Source organism: Scyliorhinus canicula, chromosome 18 (assembly GCF_902713615.1).
Source record: "Scyliorhinus canicula chromosome 18, sScyCan1.1, whole genome shotgun sequence".
NCBI lineage: Eukaryota > Metazoa > Chordata > Chondrichthyes > Carcharhiniformes > Scyliorhinidae > Scyliorhinus > Scyliorhinus canicula.
In genome coordinates, this window is record NC_052163.1 from 7,873,995 (window position 1) to 7,900,196 (window position 26,202).

At 46.6% G+C, this 26,202-nt stretch overlaps 1 protein-coding gene across 11 annotated transcripts in view; it reads right to left on the reverse strand.

Moving 5' to 3' along the window:
* The window catches only part of cep112 (centrosomal protein 112), a 698,524-nt gene that overhangs the window by 172,849 nt on the left and 499,473 nt on the right, over positions 1-26,202 (reverse strand). The window lies entirely within an intron of this gene.

Genomic DNA, 26,202 nt, shown 5'->3' on the forward strand with positions numbered 1-26,202 from the left:
AAAGTGACAGCATAAAGTTTATCAGAATGACTTCACCTTAGTAAAAACAGAAACACATGCTCTGATGAAGACTGTGAAGGTACAATATGACACGTATGCTTCAGAGTGCCAGATGATTTTTTTTAAGAAGAGTCTGGGTGCAGTACGAGGTGGTGAGGGGGAGGGATCTGAGAAAGAAAAAAAAATGAGAAAGAAGCTGCAGAGTTGAATCCCGCCTAAGGGGAGAAGCAACACATTTTCTAACGTACAGCAGAGATACAGCTTGCTTTTGGAACTTCAAAGGAGTTTGCACACGTAATGTAAATGTGGCCATTAGCAAAAGTGAACTCCACCTTTTTGCTGTAAGACCATTAAATATGATTACTGCCAACCTTATTACAGTTCAAGCACAGAAGAACTGACATTTTAATGCATTTTGAAAAAAAAGTTTATGTAAATCAAATGATCTTCATTATATAAAATGAAATTGCAATGTTTTAAAACAATATTTCCCTTCATAATAAACGATTTGCCCCCCTTCTCTCTGACCACCTCTCACCATTACTCAACTGAAACGGTGTGTTGTTCGGGCTCCTATTGCTTGAGCTTTTGGGAACAGTTGATGTGACCAGCTGATTGTTTCCCCCCTCCCTGGGAGTAAAGTGTTTTGTGTACATTTTCAACACTCCCTCAGAGTATGGTAATGACAGAATGATAAAACACAGAAGGAGGCTATTTGACCGATTCGGCCTGTGCTAGCTCTTTGGAAGAACTATCCAACCAGTTTAATTTCCCGACTCTTTCTGTATAGCTCTGCAAATTTTTCCCCTTTAGGGGAATTCAATTCTCCTTTGAAAGTGGCTTGGTAGCACAGTGGCACAATGTTTATAACTGTTGCTTCACAGTGCCAGGGTCCCGGGTTCGATTCCCGGCTTGGATCACTGTCTGTGCGGAGTCTGCATATTCTCTCTGTGTCTGCGGTGTTAATGTAAGCCTATTTGTGACAATAATAAAGACTATTATTCTTAAATTGCTGTTGAATCTGCTCTGATCACCCTCTCAGGGCAGAAAATTCCAGAAATGTTGATGGTAGATCACCTGCTTAACGTTTGACTTGGAAATGGGGGGTAAGAGCAGAGAAAAGAATGGAGGAAGAGGAACTGGCAATTATTTTTAACCTTAAACACAGCTTGAATATTTAATACCAGGTTCTCTATACTCTCACTGCAACCCCCAATGCATGGGCGGAAGGTCGTGTACTGTGGAGAGCATTAGTACGTGATTAAGACTCTGTGATCTGGGTAGGCCAGTTTACATAAGGTCACACAGCAGCGGTGCAAATCAGCAAATACACTGATTAATAGGATTAGAAGGATTTCCTTCAGGAGACATTCAAAAAGCCATTTTGAATGCATGCAGAAATATTGCAAGAAAGCAATGGCTTCATCAGTATCAAAACCACACAATGAACTGTTGGTATTACAGATCACCATTCCCCCAAAAACATTCCCAATAGGTCTCGTCAAAGCTGATATTGTTGGAATCAACAGGTATTGAAAGGAGGAGAGTTGTGATTATGAAAATAAAGCTTCAAATGAATTTACCTTTATGGTATGACAATCCTGACACTGGTTTGAATCATGCTGACAAAAATGTTGCACTGGTTGCCCTAAATTCAGTAACTGCAACAGATGCATTTGCCAGAGATCTTCAGCTGCCATCTGGAGCAGATCAAGGGAATGCTAACCAACCAAACCTCATGGAATAAGTCATTAATGCTCAATCAATGGAAATCCCATGACATGTACTTCAAGTACTTTTTTAGGGTGGCAGGGGAGAGGTATTTTATATTTTTGCTTTTCTTTGTTCAGGTCTCCTTCACTCGAAGGTAATTGGCAGGGAACTTATTTCTAGGGCTCCCTGGTTTCAGGTGGCTGAGGATGAGAGCATCGTGCAATAACTCAACTTCTGTCTCTTTTTTGCTGTGGGAATTAACTAAGCTCCACTCAAAGCCCCGATTCTCCCACTGTACGAACATTTCACCTGAATCACCCTTCATGATGCAGGAGTAGCTTCTCTGCACAGTAATGATAAACATGCAATCAAAAATGCCAGACATAGGAGGAGGTCAGACGGACCCTGAGGGGGGGGTGGGAGTGTGTGGTAAGAGGCAAAGGACAGGTGCTGGGTGGACAAGAGGGCAAGGGGCAAGATAATGGGGGAACGGGGGAAAAGGATGGGAGGACCGCACAGGCAAGGGGGCGCAGGGGCAGAATACAGAGGGCAGCGGAGGGCAGGAGGGGCACGTACACAAGGTCAGTCCGGCTGACTCCAAGGAGGGGGCAACAGAACACCCCATCAGAATAATCACCTGGAATATGCGGGGACTCAAAGGACCGGTCAAAAGATCCAGAGTCTACGCCCATCTAAAAGCCCTGAGGGTTAAATAGTCTTTCTACAGGAGTCATAGAGTCGTCCACATTGACAGGACACGCATTTAAGAGAGAAGGACGGACTGAAGGTAAGGAAAAGCCTGGCACCTTGGAAGTGCCAGCTTGGCAGTGCCATCTAGGTGTCAGGTTGGCACTGCCAAGCAGACATTTTTGGGCATGGGTGATAGGGCCTGCGGTGCCCCGCATAGGTGTTGGGGAGAAGGGCAGGGACCCTCCCATAGTGCGTTTGGGCTGGGGAGGGGAGGTCAGGGGTCGCTTCAGGCGCCTCGGAGATTGGGACGTGATTTAAAAATGGCGTCCCGATCCCAAGCTACTCTAGGGAGTTCCAACGAGCAGTAATAATAATAATAATAGATTATACAAAATGGGGCGATCTGTGGCCTCAGCCCTTAGTCCCCGCTGAGGCCCCTTATACAACGTGAGTTGTGTTGATTAGCCATGTGTTTCTCGGCGTTGCGGCGCGCTGGGAACCACGAGGCTAAATGTGCTCACTATGAGACTTTATTCCCATTTTACCGAATCGACCCCACTATCTCTGCACCCACACCTTTTAAGACTCTAGGTTGCAGTCTATCATGTTCAGGTCATTATGTCATCTTTTATTCTTATTAGTTTGCTGAGTACTGTTCTCCGGTGATAATTTCTCCTTCCCTTCTTGCCCTTGATTTTTGACTATTATTAGGGTGCTTTTTATGTCTTTGACCATGAAAAAAGACACAAAATACTTGTTCACACTCTCTGCCATTCCCTTGCTTCCCATTATTAATTTCCCAATCTTATCCTCCAAGGGATCAATGTTTACTTTAGCTACTCTCTTCCTTTTTATATGGTTAAAAGCTCTTCTTTCTTACTGTGAGTTTATTGTTATAATCTATTTTCTATCTCATTATTATTTTTAATGCACTTTCTTTGTACTCTTCCTTCAAAAGTACCAACGCTATTTGCAAATTATTCAGATGCAATTTGAATTTGTAGCTACTAGTTGCACAAGAAACTGGCTTTTGCAGTATTTAAATGGATATATTTTGATCATCCGTATCATTCATTTGGCATGAGAGATCAAAGCTGGTCCTTTCTAAAGATATTTCAGATTGTACAAGATATGCTGGTGTTCTTTTTAAACAATCACACAAACTTAGGCACAGAGATTTTATTATTGTCAAGTACAATGAAAAGGAAACAATGGTGAACGAAATCCAATCAATGCAGGGGTAGCGGGGTAGCACGGAGGCGCAATGGTTAGCACTGCTGCCTCACGCCGCTGACGACCTGGGTTCGATCCCAGCCCGGGTTACTATCTGTGTGGAGTTTGCATATTCTCCCAGTGTCTGCGTGGGCCTCATCCCCACAACCCAAAGATGTATAGGTTAGGTGGATTGGCCACACTAAATTGCCCCTTAACTGAAAAAAAAATAATTGGGTACTCTAAATTTATACTGAGTCAGTGTGCTGAATAAGCAGCTGATACCTCCAAATCTGACGTGTAGTCTTTGTAAAGTTAACTAATCTCAGCTGGGGCAAGAGGAGAGGCTTTTCCCATCTTGTGGATCATAGAATTCCTACACTGCAGAAGGGGGCAATTTACCCCATGAAGTCTGTTCTGACCCACTGAAAGAGCAGCCTGCCTAGGTCCACTCCCCTGCCCTAATCCCATAACCCTGTAACTGTTGGACACTAAGAGGCAAATTAGCATGGCCAATCCACCTAACCTGCACATCTTTGGACTGTGGGAGGAAACCTGAGTACCCAGAGGAAACCCACGTAGATGTGGGGTGAATGGGGAGAACGTGTAAACTCCACAGTTACCCATGGTCGGAATTGAACCCGGGTGCCCAACGTGTGAGGCAACAGTGCTAACCACTGTGCCACCATGCCGCTGGATGGTGGATCAAGCTCTACTCTCACAAAGTGAAATAGCTTATTATTAATCATCCAGGATCTCTCATGAATAATATTCACGTGGGTGAGGTACCTGAGGACACCCTCACTTCCCGGAGTAAGAAGTCAAATGCCTTCTTGCATGGTGGGTGGGGAAGAAGGAAAACAGGTGAGAAAACAAAAACAGTTTGAACAGAACTTTAACTAAGATATTTGCAGAGCCCAGCTGCCAGCCATGTAATCTGTGCCACACTGTTTGCAGATGTTTCTACACCTTTTACCAAGTAGAAATTGGAAGGTAACTCCCATTAGACACATGCTTTTACAAATAGTCTCCTTGACCATTACGTGCAATTGATTAAACATTCGTACAAACTATACTGCTCACAACATTTTGCTAACTATAATTTTATTTGAGGCAGTTTTATTATGGAAGAAAGGAAAGTGACCATTTACGGAGTAGGATTTCACCAACACCAGCAGGGGAGAAAGGACTCTTACTGCCCACATTTCCCAACCTGAAATATGCTGAAAGGGTGACATTTTGGTTAGTTCTCAGAGCAGAAGGTTTTAGTGAAGCTTATGGGGGAGAGCAAAGCTAGGAGGCCACTGTTGCTAATTTATCAGACAGCTCCTCTGGCACCCACCCAGCACTGGATGATTGAAATTTGTCCAATAAACATGGGAAGACTGAAGGCATTGTTTTTGCATCGCCACTCCAAACTCCATTCCCCAGTTACCTTCATTCATCTTCCTGTCAACAGCTACAGACTGGCAGTCTGTTTGCAACCTTGGTGTTACATTTGATTCTGAGATGAGCTTTCAATCTCATGTTTGTATCTCATGGAGACCACGGGCGAGATTCTCTATCCCGGGACCTCCGGAATACGATCCCTGACGGGATAGAGAATCGAGAGTCGGGGTAAATCGGGATCGGTACCCACACGATGCTCCAACTCCCACTGCTGGTGTGAGCGAAGCCCATTACACGCACTGATGTGATGGGGGAACGACCCATTTGCACCTATTTATCGGGCCCGGAACCCTTGTTCTCCAGTCACCACAACCGGGAATCACGTGGGCGTGGATCACTTGTGATCTCTACCAGCGTGGCCCTGGCATGGTGGACCCGGTGGTGGGCCAAGGGACCTCAAGATCCACCATGCCAGGGCCACACTGGTCGAAACCATCCAAGGGCCACCCAACCCCTTCCACCCAAAAAAGCACTGCCATCCCACACCTCCTCTACCAGACCCTCACCCCCCAAGCCTCCCAACAGAGACCCCTGTGATAGGGAGATCCTCACAAGGATCCTCTGCTTAAAGGAACCCTCTCCACAGACCCCCCCCCCCATACACACAGTCTCCCCATATCTCCCCACAGGGTCCCCTGTGATAGGGAGCCCCGCCCCCACAAGACCCCTGTAGAATGGCGACTCCCCACATGGACCCCCTGCCTAAATGAACCCCGTCCATAGATCCCTCCCCACACACACACTGATCCCCCTCCCTCTCCCAGAAAAGGGACTCCTATCTGGAAGCTAGACAGCAGTCCAGCCAAGGGAAGTGGGCAGCATTATAGCTTTAATACTTACCTCGAAGCTCCATGTGTCCATTCCTGGAAGGAAATCAGCTGTGCTTACATCTGGTTCCCACTGATCCATTAGCTGCAAACCATTCATAGCTTTGGAGTAGTAGTTTGTGATTAACAGCTTCTACAAACCATCTGCAGCTTTGATCTATTCATACCCCTTCACGGTTCTGTGGCCTAAGTGGTGAAAGCACTAAATGCATTCCAATCACTCAAGCATGTGATTTCACTGAACGTACCTCTTTGATGTGGTCAATGTTTACAAACATTGGGGTTTCACCACTTAGGTCATACAAGAGGGGGGATGATAGTGGGATTCCCTGGGAATTCCTTGCATAAATATGCTTAGCGTGGAACACTGAATTGCATCCCGCTTTGCGACCAAGGGGATCATAAAACCGGCACAATTCAGCTGTGGCGGGAGAAAATAGTCTCCCAAACGGGAATCCAGCCCCAACTATTTCCACCCCCAGGACATCGCCCAACCTATCCCTTGTCCCAGCTCATCTCCTATTGAAACCCTCATCCACGCCTTCATTTCCTTTAGATTATTTCAACACACACCTTGTTGGTCACCCACATGCTACCCATCATAAACATGAGGTCATCTAAAATTCTGCTGCCCGTCTTAACTCGAAGCAATTCCCGTTCCCCTATCACCCCTGTGCTCAGTGGCCTTAATTGGTTCCTAGTCAAGCAACATATTGAATTTAATATTCTCATTTTATTTTCAAATCCCTCCATGGCCTTGTCCATCCCTATCTATGTAATGTCCTCCAACCTCATAACCTGTCGAGATAGATGTGCTCCCCTAATTCTAGCCTCTTGAGCATTACCAATTTTTTTTTTTAATATAAATTTAGAGTACTCAATTCATTTTTCCAATTAAGGGACAATTTAGCGTGGCCAATCCACCTAGCCTGCACATCTTTTGGGTTGTGGGGGCGAAACCCACGCAAACACGGGGAGAATGTGCAAACTCCACACAGACAGTGATCCAGAGCCGGGATCGAACCTGCGACCTCAGCACCGTGAGGCGGCAGGGCTAACCACTGCGCCACCGTGCTGCCCTAGCATTACCAATTATAACAGCTTCACCATTGATAGCTGTACATTCATTTGCCTGGGCCCAAGCTCTGGAACTCGCTCCCAACACCTCTCTATCTCACTTTACTCCTTTAAGACATTTCTTAAAACATACCTCTTTGACCAAGCTTTTGGTCATGTAATCCAATATCTCCTTACGTGGCTCGGTGTCATACTTTTATAATATTTCTCTGAAGTGACTTGGGACGTTTCATTATGTTAAAGTGCAATATAAACATAGTTGTTGTCGTGGTCATAAATATAACAATGTAGTCACTAATGACTAATAGGGAACTCAGGAGAAATGTATCTGCCAGAGAGTGGTTAAACTGTGGAACTTGCTATCACATGGAATTACTGATGTGCACTGCATGGATGTATGGCTAATGTGATTCATATATTTAAGAAAGAGGAGAGATTATGCCCAAGCATGACTGGTTAACTTTGGTGGTAGGAAAAATAATGTCATCCTTATTAAAGGAGAGAAACAAAATATAATAATGAATAATCATCTTGGATTTCAAAAGAAAAAACCTTGCTTAACCAACCTTATGGATTTTTTTGAGGTGGTAACAGAGAGAGTGGGCAATGGTAATGGGGTAGATGCAATTTATCTGCATTTTCAAAAGGACTTTGAGAAGGTGCCCCATAATAGACTTTTGAATAGGTTTTAATGCGGAGTCAGAAGGCAATTAGCAGAATGGCTCACTCTGTGGCTTCAAGGCAGAAAGCAAAGAGTGGGAATAAAGGGTAGTTATTCAGAGCGACAGGAGGTGGGAAGTGGTATTCCACAAGGATCAGTGCTGAGAACACTCCTGTCCACAATTTATATTAATGACTTGAACTTTGGAATTAAAATCAGCATTTCCAAATTTGTGGATAACTCCAAATTGGGGTGGGGAAGATAGTCAATATTGAGGAGGATTATAACAAATTACAAAGAACATTATAGGTGGGACATTAATCACCATGCAGAATTGGTGGATTAAGTTCAACACAGACAGTTATGCAGTAGAAAGAACAGGGAAGTCACATTACTGGGAAGGTTCTAGTGTAGGTGCGGTAGAGCAGTGGTTTTCAACCAGTGTGCAGTGCCACGAGAAGTGTGCCAGTATGTCCTGGGAGTGCCCGTACTCTTGCATCAAGCCACCCAACAAGCCTCAACCGTTTTTCTCAGCAAACATTCGCTGTAGCTGCTACTCAAATGATGCGCTCAAAGTCTGTTCTCTTCCCAACAGCTACCGGGTGTGAATCACCCCTCAGTTAGCTGAACAACAATCTCTAGGCAACGGAGACTACTGTCAGCTCATATGACGTACTGTTTGCTAGGGCTTTGGCGGCGGCCGGTTCGGAGTTGGATTTGCGCGTGGTTAACTTCGTGATGGGGAGGTGGGTTAGGAAAGAGCCAAAAGCAGGACCTTGCCTTGTTTTTGATCACTGGCTGCCATCAGAAAGTAATGTCGGGAAAGATAGTCAAATACTCAATGGATAAAATACCCAGTGAGAAGCAGCAGCTGCTCCTCTGGTTCATGGGAGTCTTTATTTGTTCATTTTACTCTGCGATTTTACAGGAGACGATTGTAAGTATTCAGAGCCCGGGACAGAGAGCACCCGGTGAATTGATTTGAAAAGAATAATATTCGTGTATATCAAATTACCCATTCATTGAACATATACAAAATGTCCATCCCCAAAGAATGAATGATTTATTAAGGTGGAATGTAGTATACTCAACGATACAAAATAGAAAGATGTTGAGGGAATATGTGCATCTGTATTTATTCAAATACTTTTTAGTCAATAGTTTTCGCGCATGTACAGCAATAGCAAGGAACAAATATTATGGATGAATTTTCCGAATAATAAACAGTAAATAGCAGAAGACACCTTGATTTGGAGTTCTTTCACTTAGCTTATCATCTGGGCAGGATTCTCTGTTTCTGAGACTAAGTGTTGACGCCAATGCAGAATTCGTGGACTTTCAGAAGAGCAAAAGTGGCGCTGAACCTGGACCGATTCTGCTACTGTTAAGGGGTTAGCACCGACGCCATGTCGATTCTAATGGAAAACGGTGCGGATTTCGCCGGGCCCATGATTGACACTCGGGAGGCTGAGAAACACATTACACTCCACACACACACACACTTATCCCAACTAACAAGATGGCACTGGTGTGCTGGAGTGCGCCCATACAGCTTATAGGTCTTGGGGCCAGAGGGCACCAATGGGGGTGGCCTCAGGGGAACCTATACGACGCGTGGCCCTACGTTCACAGTGGGCAGTCAGTGGCGTGTGTAGCTGCATGGCTGCCTTGCTGGCTGCAGCAATAGTGTTCCATGCCGTCCTCCCTGATCCCAAAGCCCACCTCCTGGCCACCCCCTGCTACCCGCCCCCCCCCCTCTGGCCCTGGCAGAAACACGCGACCAGCGGTACAACTGTCAGCAAAATATGGCGATGTTCAACACTTTTCGTACCCCCAATCTCTCCCTCAGCAGCCACCATGCCGATTTCACGGTTTTTAAAATCACAGGTGAACCACACCGTCGGGAACTCGACCCATTAAAAGCGGAGCATCATGGAGGCCCTGGAGAATACCGGGTCAGGCCTGCTAATGATATGCAAACGGTGTTTGCTGTACATGTTCCGGTATGCATTGACGCCGCTGTCGAGGTGACGGAGAATCACGATTTCTAGGCTCCTCAACATATTGCTCTGGAAATCCATCCCCAATATATTTCAGAAACTCACCTTATCAGCATTTGTGCTAACTTGGTTTAACCAGTCTCCCTGTGATGAATGTTGAAATTGTTACATGCTATATTTCATATTTGTGGCAGTAATGAATTAAAAATCCTGGTTTAAAAAACATACAGGAAATTTGTCTTCTAAAGCTGTAATTAAGGAATCATAAAAGGTGAGATCATGATTGATTCCAACCACTTAATTCATTATAGATAAAGCATCGATGGAATTGTGTTTTGATTGCTGGAGATTCCCTGGAGTGTAGATGAGGAAGTGGTGTTTAGTCCTAGCTAAGCAGATCAAGGAACCTATCATATTCTGGACACTCATCCGAAAAGGTTCTTTTAAAACATATGATTAATTTGCTCCTTTTCGTTATATAATACTAGATCTAAAATAGCCTGTCTGTCGTTTTGCAGTTTGTTATAGAATATTTGATGTTGAATAGCAGTTTGGCCAAATGCTGCTAGGTTGAGTAGAAGTGTACAAGATCTGCTCTTGAAAATGATTCTCTCCAAAACTCTTTACACAGCCTAGTAAGTAAACCTGTTGTGTTAACTTTATTCATAAGTGGCATTTGAACTGTATTGGGTTGCTTAATAGGAACCAGTAGCAGGCATAGATAGTAAGTTACCAAGTTTTTCCGTTTTATTTAGGAACTGTTTAGCTGATAACTGTAAAGCTATTTCTTTGATGTTAATGTGGTTAATTATGTGTTTAAATTAATGTTTGTTTCAACCCAAAAGATACCTGTTGGTCAGAGTCATCACTCCTGGGGTGAAGCATCCTTTGCTCACAGTTTTACAAATTGAAAAATTGTTTGAGGTTCTCGTCTAGTATCCTATCGAAAGTTGGGGTTTGCTCTGGTACCCTGACAAAGTGCAGATTAAAGGCACCCATGATCACAGTATTACCCATGTACATGCTTCTTTCAACTCCTGATTAATACCATGCCCCACATTACCATCACTGTTATGTAGCCCATAAACATCTCCAACCAGTGTCTGTTGCCCTTTGTTTTCTCTAAGCTCCATTCAAGCAGATTCCACATATTGTTCTTCCAATTTGTGATCCTTCCTTACTGCTGCACTGATCCCACCCCTTATCATCAGTGCAACTCCACTTCCTCTCCTTTCTTGTCTCTGCTTCTGGAATGTGGAAAATACTTGAATATTCAGTTCCCAGTCTTGGTCACCATGCAACCTTGTTTCCGTACTGGCAATTATATCATGCCCACGGCTCTATTTGTGCCTTTAAATATACCTTGTTATGAATGTTGTGTGCATTCAGGTAGAGCGCTTTTATCTTTGTCTTTTTGACACCGTACCGCATTCAGTGCAGACTCGATGCTTTGCTTTGTTACTCCTCTACTTGTCTGCACAATATACCTCGTGAGCCAGTGACATAACCATTTTTATTTTATTATTCCTGACTGCAAGCAAGATTTGTACTGGGCTTTAGTTCCACAAGAGCTGACAGTCATTTAATACTTTGCCGAAGTGGTTACTTGTTCACAATTTCATGAGCCAAACTGAGGTTGTACAGGATTTTGGCCTGGTTTCCCCTTAAGCAGTGTACAGATCAAGCTGTTTTAAACTAAAGTGGCACGGGCACGGGAACCAGATTAGGAAGTTAGAGGTCAGTAAAGAGGCAGCAACTAAAGCCAGTAAGGTACCAGATAATAAACTCAATGTGACTAAGGGGAAGAGTAGACAGGGAAGAGATGATGAACGCAAAGGGACAGGTGGTCTGAGGTGCATTTGTTTTAATGCAAGAAGTGTAGCAGGTAAGGCAGATGAATTTAGGGCTTGGATTAGTACCTGGGAATATGATGTTATTAGTATTACTGAGACTTGGTTGAGGGAAGGGCAAGACTGGCAACTAAATATCCCAGGGTATGGATGCTTCAGGAGGGATAGAGAGGGAGATAAAAGGGGTGGAGGAGTTGCATTACTAGTCAGAGATGATATCACAGCTGCGATTAAGGAGGGCACGATGGAAGATTTGAGCACTGAGGCAATATGGGTAGAGCTAAGAAATAGGAAGGGTGAAGTAACATTGTTGGGACTTTACTACAGGCCTCCCAAAAGCGAGCGTGAAGTAGAGGTACAAATATGTAGACAGATTATAGAACAATGTAGGAGCAATAGGGTGGTTGTCATGGGAGATTTTAACTTCCCCAACATTGAATGGTGTGGAGATGCCGGCGTTGGACTGGGCTGAGCACAGTAAGAAGTTTTACAACACCAGGTTAAAGTCCAACAGGTTTGTTTCAAACACGAGCTTTCGGAGCACAGCTCCTTCCTCAGGTGAATGGAGAGGTATGTTCCAGAAACATTTATATAGACAAAGTCAGAGATGCTGGACAATGCTTGGAATGCGAGCATTTGCAGGTAATCAAATCATTACAGATCCAGAGATAGGGGGTGATCACAGGTTAAAGAGGTGTGAATTGTCTCAAGCCAGAACAGTTGGTAGGATTCCAAGCATTGTCCAGCATCTCTGACTTTGTCTATATAAATGTTTCTGGAACATACCTCTCCATTCACCTGAGGAAGGAGCTGCGCTCCAAAAGCTCATGTTTGAAACAAACCTGTTGGACTTTAACCTGGTGTTGTAAGACTTCTTACTGAACATTGAATGGGACTCATGTAGTGTTGGAGGTGTAGATGGTGCAGAATTTGTAAGGACAATCCAGGAGAGTGTTTTAGAGCAGTATGTAAATAATCCAACTCAGGAAGGGGCCATACTGGACCTGGTATTGGGGAATGATCCCAGCCAGGTGGTTGAAGTTTCAGTCGGTGATTACTTTGGAAATAGCTATCACAATTCCGTAAGTTTTAGAATACTCATGGACAAAGACGAGAGTGGTCCTAAAGGAAGAGTGCTAAATTGGGGAAAGGCCAAGTATAACAAAATTCGGCAGGAGCCAGGGAATGTGGATTGGGAGCAGCTGTTTAAGGGTAAATCCACATTTGAAATGTGGGAGTCTTTAAAGGAAAGGTTGATTAGAGTGCAGGACAGACATGTCCCTGTGAAAATGAGAGATAGAAATGGCAAGATTAGGGAACCATGGATGACGGGTGGAATTGTGAGACTAGCTAAGATGAAAAAGGAAGCATATATAAGATCGAGGCGACTCAAAACTGATGAAGCTTTGGAGGAATATCGGGAAAATAGGACAAATCTCAAACGCACAATAAAGAGGGCTAAAAGGGATTATGAAATATCTTTGGCTAACAGGGTTAAGGAAAATCCCAAAGCCTTTTATTCATATATAAGGAGCAAGATGGTAACTAGAGAAAGGATTGGCCCACTCAAAGACAAAAGAGGGAATTTATGCGTGGATTCAGAGGAAATGAGTGAGATTCTTAATGAGTACTTTGCATCGGTATTCAACAAGGAGAGGGACATGACGGATGTTGAGGCTAGGGATGGATGTTTAAATACTCTAGGTCATGACGGCATAAGGAAGAGGGAGAGGGAGGTTTGGGTATTCTAAAAGGCATTAAGGTGGACAAGTCCCCAGGACCGGATGGGATCTATCCCAGGTTACTGAGGGAAACGAAGGATGAAATAGCTGGGGCCTTAACAGATATCTTTGCAGCATCCTTGAGCACGGGTGAGGTCCCGGAGGACTGGAGAATTGCTAATGTTGTCCCTTTGCTTAAGAAGGATAGCAGGGATAATCCAGGGAATTATAGACCTGTGAGCTTGACGTCGGTGGTAGGCAAACTGTTGGAGAAGATACTGAGGGATAGGATCTATTCACATTTGGAAGAAAATAGACTTATCAGTGATAGGCAGCATGGATTTGTGCAGGGATGGTCATGTCTTACAAACCTAATAGAATTCTTTGAGGAAGTGACAAAGTTAATTGATGAGGGAAGGGCTGTAGATGTCATATACATGGACTTCAGTAAGGCATTTGATAAAGTGTCCCATGGCAGGTTGATAGAAAAAGTGAAGTCGTATGGGGTTCAGGGTGTACTAGCTAGATGGATAAAGAACTGGCTGGGCAACAGGAGACAGAGAGTAGTGGTGGAACAGAGTGTCTCAAAATGGAGAAAGGTGACTAGTGGTGTTCCACAGGGATCCGTGCTCGGACAACTGTTGTTTGTGATATACATACATGATCTGGACGAAGGTATAGGTGGTCTGATGAGCAAGTTTGCAGATGATACTAAGATTGGTGGAGTTGCAGATAGCGAGCAGGACTGTCACAGAATACAGCAAAATATAGATTGATTGGATAGTTGGGCAGAGAAATGGCAGATGGAGTTCAATCCAGGCAAATGCGAGGTGATGCATTTTGGAAGATCTAATTCAAGAGCGAACTATATGGTCAATGGAAGAGTCCTGGGGAAAATTGATGTGCAGAGAGATCTGGGAGTTCAGGTCCATTGTACCCTGAAGGTGGCAACGCAGGTCGATAGAGTGGTCAAGAAGGCATACAGCATGCTTGCCTTCATCGGATGGGGTATTGAGTACAAGAGTCGGCAGGTCATGTTACAATTGTATAGGACTTTGCTTAGGCCACATTTGGAATACTGTGTGCAGTTCTAGTCGCCACATTAACAGAAGGATGTGGATGCTTTAGAGAGGGCAGTAAGAAGTCTTACAACACCAGGTTAAAGTCCAACAGGTTTATTTCAAACACGAGCTTTCGGAGCACTGTTCCTTCCTCAGGTGAATGGAGAGGTATGTTCCAGAAACATTTATATAGACAAAGTCAGAGATGCCGGACAATGCTTGGAATGCGAGCATTTGCGGGTAATCAAATCATTACAGATCCAGAGAGAGGGATAATCCCAGGTAAAAGAGGTGTGAATTCTTTCAAGCCAGGACAGTTGGTAGGATTTTGCAAGTCCAGGTGAGATGGTGGGTGGTGAATGTAATGCGACATGAATCCAAGATCCCGGTTGAGGCCGCACTCATGCGGGCGGAATTTAGCTATAAGTTTTTGCTCGGCAATTTGCCGATTCATGTCGCATTACATTCACCCCCCACCATCTGGCCTGGACTTGCAAAATCCTTCCAACTGTCCTGTCTTGAAATAATTCACACCTCTTTAACCTGGGATTATCCCTCTCCCTGGATCTGTAATGATTTGATTACCCGCAAATGCTCGCATTCCAAGCATTGTCCGGCATCTCTGACTTTGTCTATATAAATGTTTCTGGATCAAACCTCTCCATTCACCTGAGGAAGGAGCAGTGCTCCGAAGGCTAGTGTTTGAAACAAACCTGTTGGACTTTAACCTGGTGTTGTAAGACTTCTTACTGTGCTCATCCCAGTCCAACGCCGGCATCTCCACATCTTTAGAGAGGGTGCAGAGGAGGTTCACCAGGATGTTGCCTGGTATGGAGGGTGCTAGCTATGAAGAAATGTTGAGTAGATTGGGATTGTTTTCGTTGGAAAGACCGGAGGTTGAGGGGGGACCTGATTGAGGTCTACAAAATTATGAGAAGTATGGACAGGGTGGATAGCAACAAGCTTTTTCTAAGAGTGGGGGTGTCAATTACAAGGGGTCATGATTTCAAGGTGAGAGGGGGAAAGTTTAAGGGAGATGTGCGTGGAATGTTTTTTTACACAGAGGGTGGTGGGTGCCTGGAACGCTTTGCAAGCGGAGGTGAGAGAGGCGGGCACGATAGCATCATTTAAGATGCATCTGGACAGATATATGAACGGGCGGAGAACAAAGGGAAGTAGATCCTTGGAAAATAGGCAACAGGTTTGGATAAAGGATCTGGATCGACGCAGGCTGGGAGGGCTGAAGGGCCTATTCCTGTGCTGTAATTTTCTTTGTTCTTTAATATAAGGGAGTTATCCAGGCCCGAAATAGATGAGGTTATTAGAAATTACTAGATAGGCTAAGACTCATTAGTCACAACAATATGCATCACGGAGGGTATCTTCTGGAGGTATATAAAATGCTAAATAGACAGAGGAAATAAACTCAGAATAACACTTCCAGATACGTCAAGGCACCAGGACAAATGGGTACAGGTTCAGGGTTATAAAGGCCTAATTAAGACAGATGATGCAACAGCGAGAATGGTTTTCTAGGAAAGGTGTTTGAGAGCAGGTAGTCAGACTCATTTACAAACAGGTAGGTCTTACAATGGGAAGGGAACAGTTTAATAGGCCAAAGAATGTTCTTCTTTCAAATTCATCTTGCGCCTAGGCAATTACATGCAAATGTAATATCTAACGGTCGAGGGCGTCACAGATGAGCTTGATCCTCTCTTCATCTAAGGTATACCTCTCCACATTTTCAACTATATAGTCTATGCAATTTAAGAAATGACATTTTGTGGAAGGACTTCTAATTAAATGGTACAGCGACCCTGGCAATGTCAGAATGGTACAGCGACCCAGGCAATGTCAGACTGGTACAGCCACCCTGGCAATGTCAGACTGGTACAGCGACCCTGGCAATGTCAGACTGGTACAGCGAGCCTGGCAATGTCAGAATGGTACAGTGAGCCTGGCAATGTCAGACTGGTACAGCAACCCTGGCAATGTCAGAATGGTACAGCGAGCCTGGCAATGTCAGAATGGTACAGCGAGCCTGGCAATGTCAGACTGGTACAGCGACCCTGGCAATGTCAGACTGGTACAGCAACCCTGGCAATGTCAGAATGGTACAGCGAGCCTGGCAATGTCAGACTGGTACAGCGAGCCTGGCAATGTCAGAATGGTACAGCGAGCCTGGCAATGTCAGAATGGTACAGCCACCCTGGCAATGTCAGACTGGTACAGCGAGCCTGGCAATGTCAGACTGGTACAGCGAGCCTGGCAATGTCAGAATGGTACAGCGGGCCTGGCAATGTCAGAATGGTACAGCGAGCCTGGCAATGTCAGAATGGTACAGCGAGCCTGGCAATGTCAGAATGGTACAGCGAGCCTGGCAATGTCAGACTGGTATAGTGAGCCTGGCAATGTCAGACTGGTACAGTAAGCCTGGCAATGTCAGACTGGTACAGCGAGCCTGGCAATGTCAGAATGGTACAGCGAGCCTGGCAATGTCAGACTGGTACAGCGAGCCTGGCAATGTCAGACTGGTACAGCGACCCTGGCAATGTCAGACTGGTACAGCGAGCCTGGCAATGTCAGAATGGTACAGCGAGCCTGGCAATGTCAGAATGGTACAGCGAGCCTGGCAATGTCAGACTGGTACAGCCACCCTGGCAATGTCAGACTGGTATAGCGAGCCTGGCAATGTCAGACTGGTACAGCGACCCTGGCAATGTCAGAATGGTACAGCGAGCCTGGCAATGTCAGACTGGTACAGCGACCCTGGCAATGTCAGAATGGTACAGCGAGGGCAGCACGGTGGCCAAGTGGTTAGCATAACCGCCTCACGGCGCTGAGGTCCCAGGTTCGATCCCGGCTCTGGGTCACTGTCTGTGTGGAGTTTGCACATTCTCCCCGTGTCTGCGTGGGTTTCGCCCCCACAACCCAAAAATGTGCAGAGTAGGTGGATTGGCCACACTAAATTGCCCCTTAATTGGAAAAAATAATTGGGTAATCTAAATTTATAAAAAAAAAAAAAGAATGGTACAGCGAACCTGGCAATGTCAGAATGGTACAGCGAGCCTGGCAATGTCAGAATGGTACAGCGAGCCTGGCAATGTCAGAATGGTACAGCGAACCTGGCAATGTCAGAATGGTACAGCGACCCTGGCAATGTGAGACTGGTACAGCGAGCCTGGCAATGTCAGACTGGTACAGCGAGCCTGGCAATGTCAGAATGGTACAGCAACCCTGGCAATGTCAGAATGGTACAGCGAGCCTGGCAATGTCAGAATGGTACAGCGACCCTGGCAATGTCAGAATGGTACAGCGAGCCTGGCATTGTCAGACTGGTACAGCGAGCCTGGCAATGTCAGAATGGTACAGCGACCCTGGCAATGTCAGACTGGTACAGCGACCCTGGCAATATCAGACTGGTACAGTGAGTCTGGCAATGTCAGACTGGTACAGCGAGCCTGGCAATGGCAGACTGGTACAGTGAGCCTGGCAATGTCAGACTGGTACAGCGAGCCTGGCAATGTCAGAATGGTACAGCGAGCCTGGCAATGTCAGACTGGTACAGCGAGCCTGGCAATGGCAGACTGGTACAGCGAGCCTGGCAATGTCAGACTGGTACAGCGAGCCTGGCAATGTCAGAATGGTACAGCGACCCTGACAATGTCAGACTGGTACAGCGAGCCTGGCAATGTCAGACTGGTACAGCGAGCCTGGCAATGGCAGACTGGTACAGCGAGCCTGGCAGTGTCAGAATGGTACAGCGAGCCTGGCAATGTCAGACTGGTACAGCGAGCCTGGCAATGTCAGACTGGTACAGCGAGCCTGGCAATGTCAGACTGGTACAGCGAGCCTGGCAATGGCAGACTGGTACAGCGAGCCTGGCAATGAAATTATTTTTATTATTCATCATTATTACAGGCAGTCCTTGCATGACAACGTTGTTGGTCTTCAACTTTGGCCAAACGTGGAATGTCAGAGATTATCCATGAGTTAACTTGAACAGAAATGCACCAACTGCAGCACGGTCCGCAGGTACACAAAGCAAATTGGCAAACGGACCGGGGGGGGGGGGGGGGGGGGGGACATCCTAGAGCTTAGCTCATCTCTACCCAAGCATTTTATACTACTACAGCACACAAACACTAAGTTCAACTTGTTTTTATTTTGAGCTGCCTCATTTATTACATGTACATATATTTTTTAAAATTGAAAGTACCCAATTCATTTTGTGTCCAATTAAGGGTCAATTTAGCGTGGCCAATCCACCTACCCTGCACATATTTGTATTGTGGGGGTAAGACCCACGCAGACACGGGGAGTATGTGCAAACTCCACACGGACAGTGACCCGGGCCGGGATTGAACCTGGGTCCTGGGTAAGGCAGCGGTGCTAACCACTGTGCCGCTGCTGCCTAATTTATTATTCCTGCACAATTGCTTCACGTGTTTGGTGATGTTCAGCAGTCCATCAACTGATGGGCACAGGTTAGAATAAGGAAGAAAGATGGACAGTTATATTTCTATAGCCTCCTTCACAACCTCAGGATTTGCCCAAAGTGATTCCCAGCCACTGAATATAATGGTGTTATGAGTGACAGAAGTTGGCTGGTTCCGGAGTATATTCGGGGGATGAGAATCAACCAAAACAAACATCAATAATTTTTCTATATGATAGCTATTTCTCCTTGATCTTTTACTCCAGTTGCCTAAAATAACCTGAGCTTTAGGAATCCCCTTTAAATAATCTTTGAAGGTTTATTCATTTGAACACTTAACGTTTTCATTCTGAGTTCAGTAAATGTATTTTTGTGCTTGAACCAGGAAGGATGCCAATCTGTGCTCAACTTAGTAAGAGCTGATCAAAGACGACCCAGTCACTTTGTTTTTCCAACCAGGATCTTTGGTAAGTTGTTTTTTTTACTGCCCATTCACAGCACCAGATATTGACAACAGGCTCCACAGGGAGGGGGTGGGGGAAGCATTTCAGATTGAGAGCACCTCCCCAGAGGATTGCCCCCCCTTTGAAGTTGATATTTGCCTTGCAGAGGCTGTCCTGGATTCATCCTTAAAAAGGAAATGAAGAAGGGCAGGAACAGAACACAATGAAATAAAAAGGAAAGGAAAGAAAATCCACTTTATTTCACACATCAAGGCTTCTTTGGACTCTGTATGACGAGAAGGATAATTTAAGAACCATTGATGCATTTTCATTTTTGAGACAGGATGTAGTGACTAGTAGCTTTCCTTTTATTATCTTGGTGCTATTTGAATGTTACATTCTTCGATCAATTTCAATTGTCTTCACAAACAGCCTTTCCCTGTTGTTTCTTACCCAAATTTGTCACCTTTTCTCATCTGCTGCATTTGCCGGCTTGTTTTGGGAGACAATTCCACGAGTGCTCCTCTAATACCTTGTTCAATCTTTCAAATATGAGCCTTAAAAGTAATTGTAGAAAGATTTTTCAAACACAAAGCCATCACATTTCATTGGATCTTGTCCTTGCCCAACTCAGTTGTCCATACTATCCAGTTATCCAGATGCTATCCAGTTGTAATTCGCAGCCGGGAATATAGGCTAACTTCCACATCCCCGCCAATGAACAATAAGGCCATCAACACCTGAACTGAGGTCAGTTAACGGTTCATAGTACACACATCAGTCTTGGGATCTTCCCGTTTTGCTTCAGTGTCACACCAGTTTCATTATCCATTGAGGCATTGGAGAAAAGGTCAATAGGCATTTTCATAGAAATCTGCTTCTCACCATTTGCGATATCATTTGGAAGATTTGCAGAGAATTTGAAAAAAGTTGCAATAAAAAGCTTGGGGAATGACGGAAATATAGAGTTACGATGATAGATTTAGGTGAGGCAAGATGGATGGAGGCTCAGTGGAGCATAAACACCAGCATGGAGTAATTGGGCCAAATGGCCTGTTTCTATGCTGTGTATCCAATTAATCTGATGTAAATTCATTTGCATAGTGACGCTATGCAGATTTATGTCAATTCCCAGGGGCAGACAGTGCAATAAGCTTCATTGATTAGTGAATAATTCTAATCAAAACAGAGACAGGCTATTTGTGAAGGCAATTGAAACTGAATTTTCTAAAATAAAAATATTTATAAGGTTTTAGATTTTATAGGGTATGCAACAAAATGACATGTTACAAAGTAATACATTACCATTAGGCTTAACCCACATGAGTATAGAATGGAACTGGAAAACAACATTACAATTGGCTTGATATAATGACTGGACATTACTCCTATGGCCCGACCAAAGACTGAGGGAGGAGCAGGATAAGGTTGCAAAGACATGCCAAAACTATGCACATTTTTCCAAGCTGCACCGATCCGCGATCATCACAAGAAAGCAGGAAAAACGTCTCACGACACGAGCCTCCACTGCAAGCGTACGTACTAATGCCCTGAGCTCAGGTTATTTCTAACTGAACAGTGGTATAAGGCAGGGATGTCCATTGCCTTAGCAATCGAGCCGTTGGGAATTGCGTTGAGGTCGTCCAACAGTTGGAGGGGGATAGAGCTTAGGGGAGGGAGCATAGGGTGTCCTTATATACGGATGATTTTTTACTATATATCACAAACCCATTCCCCAATGTGGGGGAGATAATGGAGTTGCTCAAGATGTTTGGCTCCTTTTCAGGGTACAAGCTGAACCTGGGCAAGAGTGAATATTTTCCGGTGAACCTCTGGGGGAAGGAGAGCTAGTCCGGGAAGGCTGCAGGTTCGTCCGGCCACAACTTGCTTCTGGTATCTGGGAATCCAGGTGGTCCATGGCTGGACCTCGCTCCATGAATTTAACTGTTCTAGTTTGGTAGATAGGGTGAAGGCCAATTTGTAAAGGTGGGATGCCCTCCCTCTGACCTTAATGGGAAGGGTACAGACGGTGAAGATTAATATTCTTCCGAGGTTTTAGTTTTTATTCCAGTGTCACCCAGTCTTTCTTCCCAAGGCTTTCTTTTACAGGGTTAATAAATTGATATCTGGGGGACTTCCAGAGGTGGCTATGAAGGATTAAGTTGCACATTTGGTGGCTCCCGCTCGGGTTGAACTTTTGGACCTTTTCCCCCAATTTTCTACCGGCATTGAACTGTAAAACTGAAGACAGAGGCGATTGTTACTGAATTCCCACATCGGTGCATGGAGAGAAGGACTAGAAGTGCTCGCAACAGCAGAAACAGAAGGACAGAGAAGGCTTGGGCTGAAGCTGCAGTGGGAGACAGCATGGCGGAGGACAGAACCTCTGGTTTGTCGACCCAGCGGTCAACGGACCAGCTGATGCAAGTTATTCAGTAAGGCTTTGCTAAGCAGAAGCGGGACTGCTTGGACCCAATAAAATAGTCGACTGAGCGGCTGGAGCTTAGATTGGATGCCCAAGATCGGGCAATCCAGAAGAAGAGAAAAGAACAAAGAAAATTACAGCACAGGAACAGGCCATTCGGCCCTCCCAGCCTGCGCCAATCCAGATCCTTTATCTAAACCTGTCGCCTATTTTCTAAGGATCTACTTCCCTCTGTTCCCCACCCATTCATATATCTAAAGAAGGTGGAGAAGGCGCTGGCTGAGCAGGAGGAGCATCAAACTGCAGTGGAGTTGGAGGTGGGGATGCTGAGAGACCAGCAGAAGAAGCTCCTGGAGAAGGTGGAGGACCAAGAGAATAGGTCCCGCCGGCAGAACTTGAGAATGGTTGGGCTCCCGGAGGCATCCGAAGGAGCGGACACTGGGGCATACATCGCAGATATGTTTGAGAAGCTGCTGGGGGATGGGGCATTCTCCCCACCCTTGGAGGTGGACAGGGCTCACAGAGCACTCGTGAGGAAGCCGTGAACAGGTGACCCCCCCCCCCCCGGGGGAATGATGGTGAGATTCTACAGGTACATGGATAAGGAGAGTATTCTACAGTGGGTGAAGCAGACATGGAGGTGTAAGTGGGACAATAGTATCCTGTGGGTCTACTAAGACCTGAGTGTGGAGGTGGCCAGGAGAAGAGCAGGCTTCAACCAGATTAGGTCGATCCTTTTCAAGGAAAAAGTGAAGTTTGGACTGTTGTATCCGGGAGCCCGTCTCTGGGTCACGTACGAGGAACAGCACTTTTATTTTGAGTCACCTGAGGACGCGCTGGACTTCAAGAAAAGGAAAGGACTGGCGGCGGACTAGGAACCTTTGAACTTTGCTGCAGCGTTCATGTTTTTTGTTTCTTTTTGTTTCTCTGTTCTTTAAAAAAAAAGTTTCTTGTTTTTAGTTTTGTGGAAGCTGCTTGTAATGCCTTCTGTATTGATTTGGGACCAGTGGCAGGGCTGAGTGAGTTGAGGTTTTCATTTGCACTATTGGGTGATGGAGGTGTGCTTGCTTAGATTATGGTGTTTTTCTGACGGGCAAGTGTCTGGGGATTGTTTGATGTTGGAGTATGTTTGCATGAGCGGGGGGGGGGGGGGGGGGGGGGGGGGGGGGGGGAGACAGTAGGTGGGAGACTATCCGGCACCAGGGATGGGGACCACCAAGCTAGATGGGCGGGCTAGCTCACGGAAGCGCAGTGGGGGGTGTGCATATGTTCGGTTTATCAAAGAGCTTGGGTTATAGAGTGTTGTTACTGGGTGGGCGGGGTATGTTCTGCTGACGAGGGAGGGACTTGGGCCAAGGGACAGAGAGGAGGTTGGGGGCGGAGGCTGCCTGGGGGCAAGCCGGTGGAGGCGTGGAGTATGGGCTGGAGGCGGGCCCAAAAAAGGGGATGGCTGATTGGCGGAGGGGGGAGTGCAATGAGCCCCCCCCAACTAGGCTGATCACCTGGAATGTTTGAGGGTTAAGAGGGCACGTGTATTCGTGCATCATAGGGGACTGAAGGCAGACGTGGTAATGTTGCACCTCAGAGTAACTGACCAGATTAAATTGAGGAAAGACTGGGTCAGTCAGGTTTTTCACTCGGGACTGGATTCAAAGACTAGAGGGGTCGCGATCCTGATCAATAAGCGGGTGGTGTTTGAGGCGGGTAGAATAGTTTTGAATATGGGAGGTCGGTACATTATGGTCAGTGAGAAACTGGAGGGGGAGGGGGGCAGGTGGTATTAGTAAATGTGTATGCGCCAAATTGGGACGATGTGGAGTTTATAAAGAGGATGCTGGGGAAGATACCGGACTTGGACTCACACAGGTTGGTCATGGGAGGGGGCTTCAATATAGTTATTGACCCTGGCTTGGACCGGTCAAGCTCGAAAATGGGCAGGGTGCCAACAATGGCAAAGGAACTAAAAGGGTTCATGGAGCAGATGGAGGGGGGGGGGGGGGGGGGGGGGGGGGATCCATGGAGATTTGGGCAGCCAATAGTGAAGGAGTTCTCGTTCTACTCACACGTGCATAAAGTGTACTCCCGGATCGATTTCTTCATTTTGAGCAGGGCCTTACTGGCAGGGGTGGTGGACACGGGGTACTCAGCGATCACAATCTCAGACCATGGTCTGCACTGGGTTGACCTGTAGGTTAGTAAAGACAGTAACCAGCGGCCCGTACTGGAGGTTGGATGTGGGACTTTTGGCTGACAAGGAGGTGTGCGAGTGGCTGAGGAAATGTATTCAGAACTCCTGCAGGTCAACGACACGGGGGAAATTTCAGCAGCGATGGTCTGGGAAGCACTGAAGGCGGTGGTCAGAGGGGAGCTGATCTCGATACGGGCCCATAGGGAGAAGGTGGACATGGCAGTGACAGACCAACTGGTTAAGGAGATACTACAGATCGACAGGAGATATGCGGAGACCCCAGAGGCAGGGCTTTTAAGGGAACGGCTGAGGCTACAGGCGGAGTTCGGCTTGGTAATCACAGAGAGGGTGGTGGAGCAGCTGAGAAAGGCGAGGGGAGCGATCTATGAGTATGGAGAGAAGGCCAGCAGAATGCTTGCACAGCAGCTTACAGAGAGGGAGGCAGCCAGGGAGCTAGGAAAGTAAATGACGGAGATGGGAACCTGGCTGGAGATTCAGCAGGGGTGAATAAGACGTTTAGTGATTTCTACAGTAGGCTGTATAGGTCGGAACGCCCTGCAGGGCAAGAGGTTATGAGGCACTTCTTGGAGGGGCTGAATTTCCCGAAGGTGAAGAGGGAGCTGGTAGAGGGGCAGGGGGCCCCAATCGGGCTGGGGGCCCCAATTGGGCTGGAAGAGATAGTGGAGGGTCTGAAGGCCATGCAGTCGAGTAAAGCCCCGGGGCCGGACGGGTACCCAGTGGAGTTTAATAAAACGTTCTCTGGGATATTAGGGCTGGTATTGATGAGGATATTCAATGAGGCAAGGGAGAGAGGGGTGCTTTCCCCGACGATGTCACAGGCCATGATTTTGCTTATTCTGAAGCGGGACAAGAACCCAGAGCTGTGTGGATTCCACAGGCCGATATCCCTGTTGAATGTGGATGCCAAATTGCTGGCCAAAATTTTGTCCTCCAGGATTGAGGATTGTGTTCCGGACGTTATTGGGGAGGACCAGACAGGATTTATTAAGGGTAGACAGTTGGTGGCCAATGTAAGAAGGTTGTTAAATGTGATCATGATGCCCCTGAAGGTAGGGAGGTGGAGGTAGTGATCGCAATGGATGCAGAAAAGGCTTTTGATCGAGTAGAATGGGAATATCTGTGGGGGGCGTACTGGGACGGTTCAGAGTTGGGCAGGGCTTTATTGACTGGGTCAGGTTGCTGTATCAGGCTCCTGTGGCAAGTGTACGGATGAATGGTACAACATCGGACTATTTTAGACTGCACCGGGGGACGAGACAGGGATGCCCCTTCTCCCCGCCGTTGCTCGTGCTAGCTATAGAGCCGTGGGCAATTGCTCGGTAAGCCTCAAGGAGCTGGAAGGGGCTGGTGCTGGTTGGGGGGGGGGGGGGGGGGGGGGGGGGGGGGCGCTGGTGCTGGTTCGGGGGGGGGGGGGGGATGGGAGTGGAGCACGGAGTGGAGCACAGAGTTTCGCTCTATGCAGATGACCTGCTTCTGTATGTATCGGACTCATTGGAGGGGATGGAAGATTTGGCGCGGCACGATTCCCGTCACTGCCAAATCTCCGGTGACGGAGAATTTGGCAGTCGACGGGGCGGGATTCGCGCTGCCCCCCGGCAATTCTCCAACCCGGTGATTGGGGGGGGGGGGGGGGGGGGGGGGGGGGTGCGGAGAAGTCCGCCCACCCCCAGGTTCATAGGACATTTTTAAAAAGTGGTAGGTAGTCGGGTTTGGGTTTACCTAATCTGTTATGTTACTACTGGGCAGCAAATATTGATAAGTTGCAGGGGTGGCCCAGGGGTCCGGAATCTATATGGGGGCGGATGGAGGAGGTTCAGGTCTGAGGGCCCTGGTTACTGTCCCACTCCCATTTCCCCTGCTAAATTCACTTCGAGCTCAGTGGTGGTAGCCACTTTGAGTATTTGGAATCAGTTTGGCAGCACTTTAAACCAGACTCCATGTCACTGCTGGCTCCGATCTGCAGGAATTAAATGTTTGTGCTGTCTGGCTTAGATTCATCGTTTAGGGCATGGGAGAGGGAGGGTTTGGAGTGGTTTAGGGGTATATTTATGGAGGTAGGTTCACCAGTCTAGACGAGTTGCTAGAGAAGTTCCAGCTTCCGAGAGGGAATGTATTCAGGTCCTTTCATTTGCGCAATGTCTTACACAAGGAGCTTCCTTCATTTTCCCTGGTACCGTTGCCTTCGCTGAGAGACGTGGTCCTGTTCTTGGCCAAGTTAAGGGAAGGTAAGATTTTGGATGTCGGACAGTGATCGGGGTCGGGGATCGATCCTGGGTCCTCGGCGCCATGAGGCAGCAGTACTAACCACTGTGCTGCCCAACAGGCAACTTAAGAGGAAGTGGGAGGGTGACCTGGGTTTGGTCTTTGGCGGCAGGGGAGACGTAAGAGTGTGGAGTGAGGCTCTTCACTGGGTCAACTTCACCTCT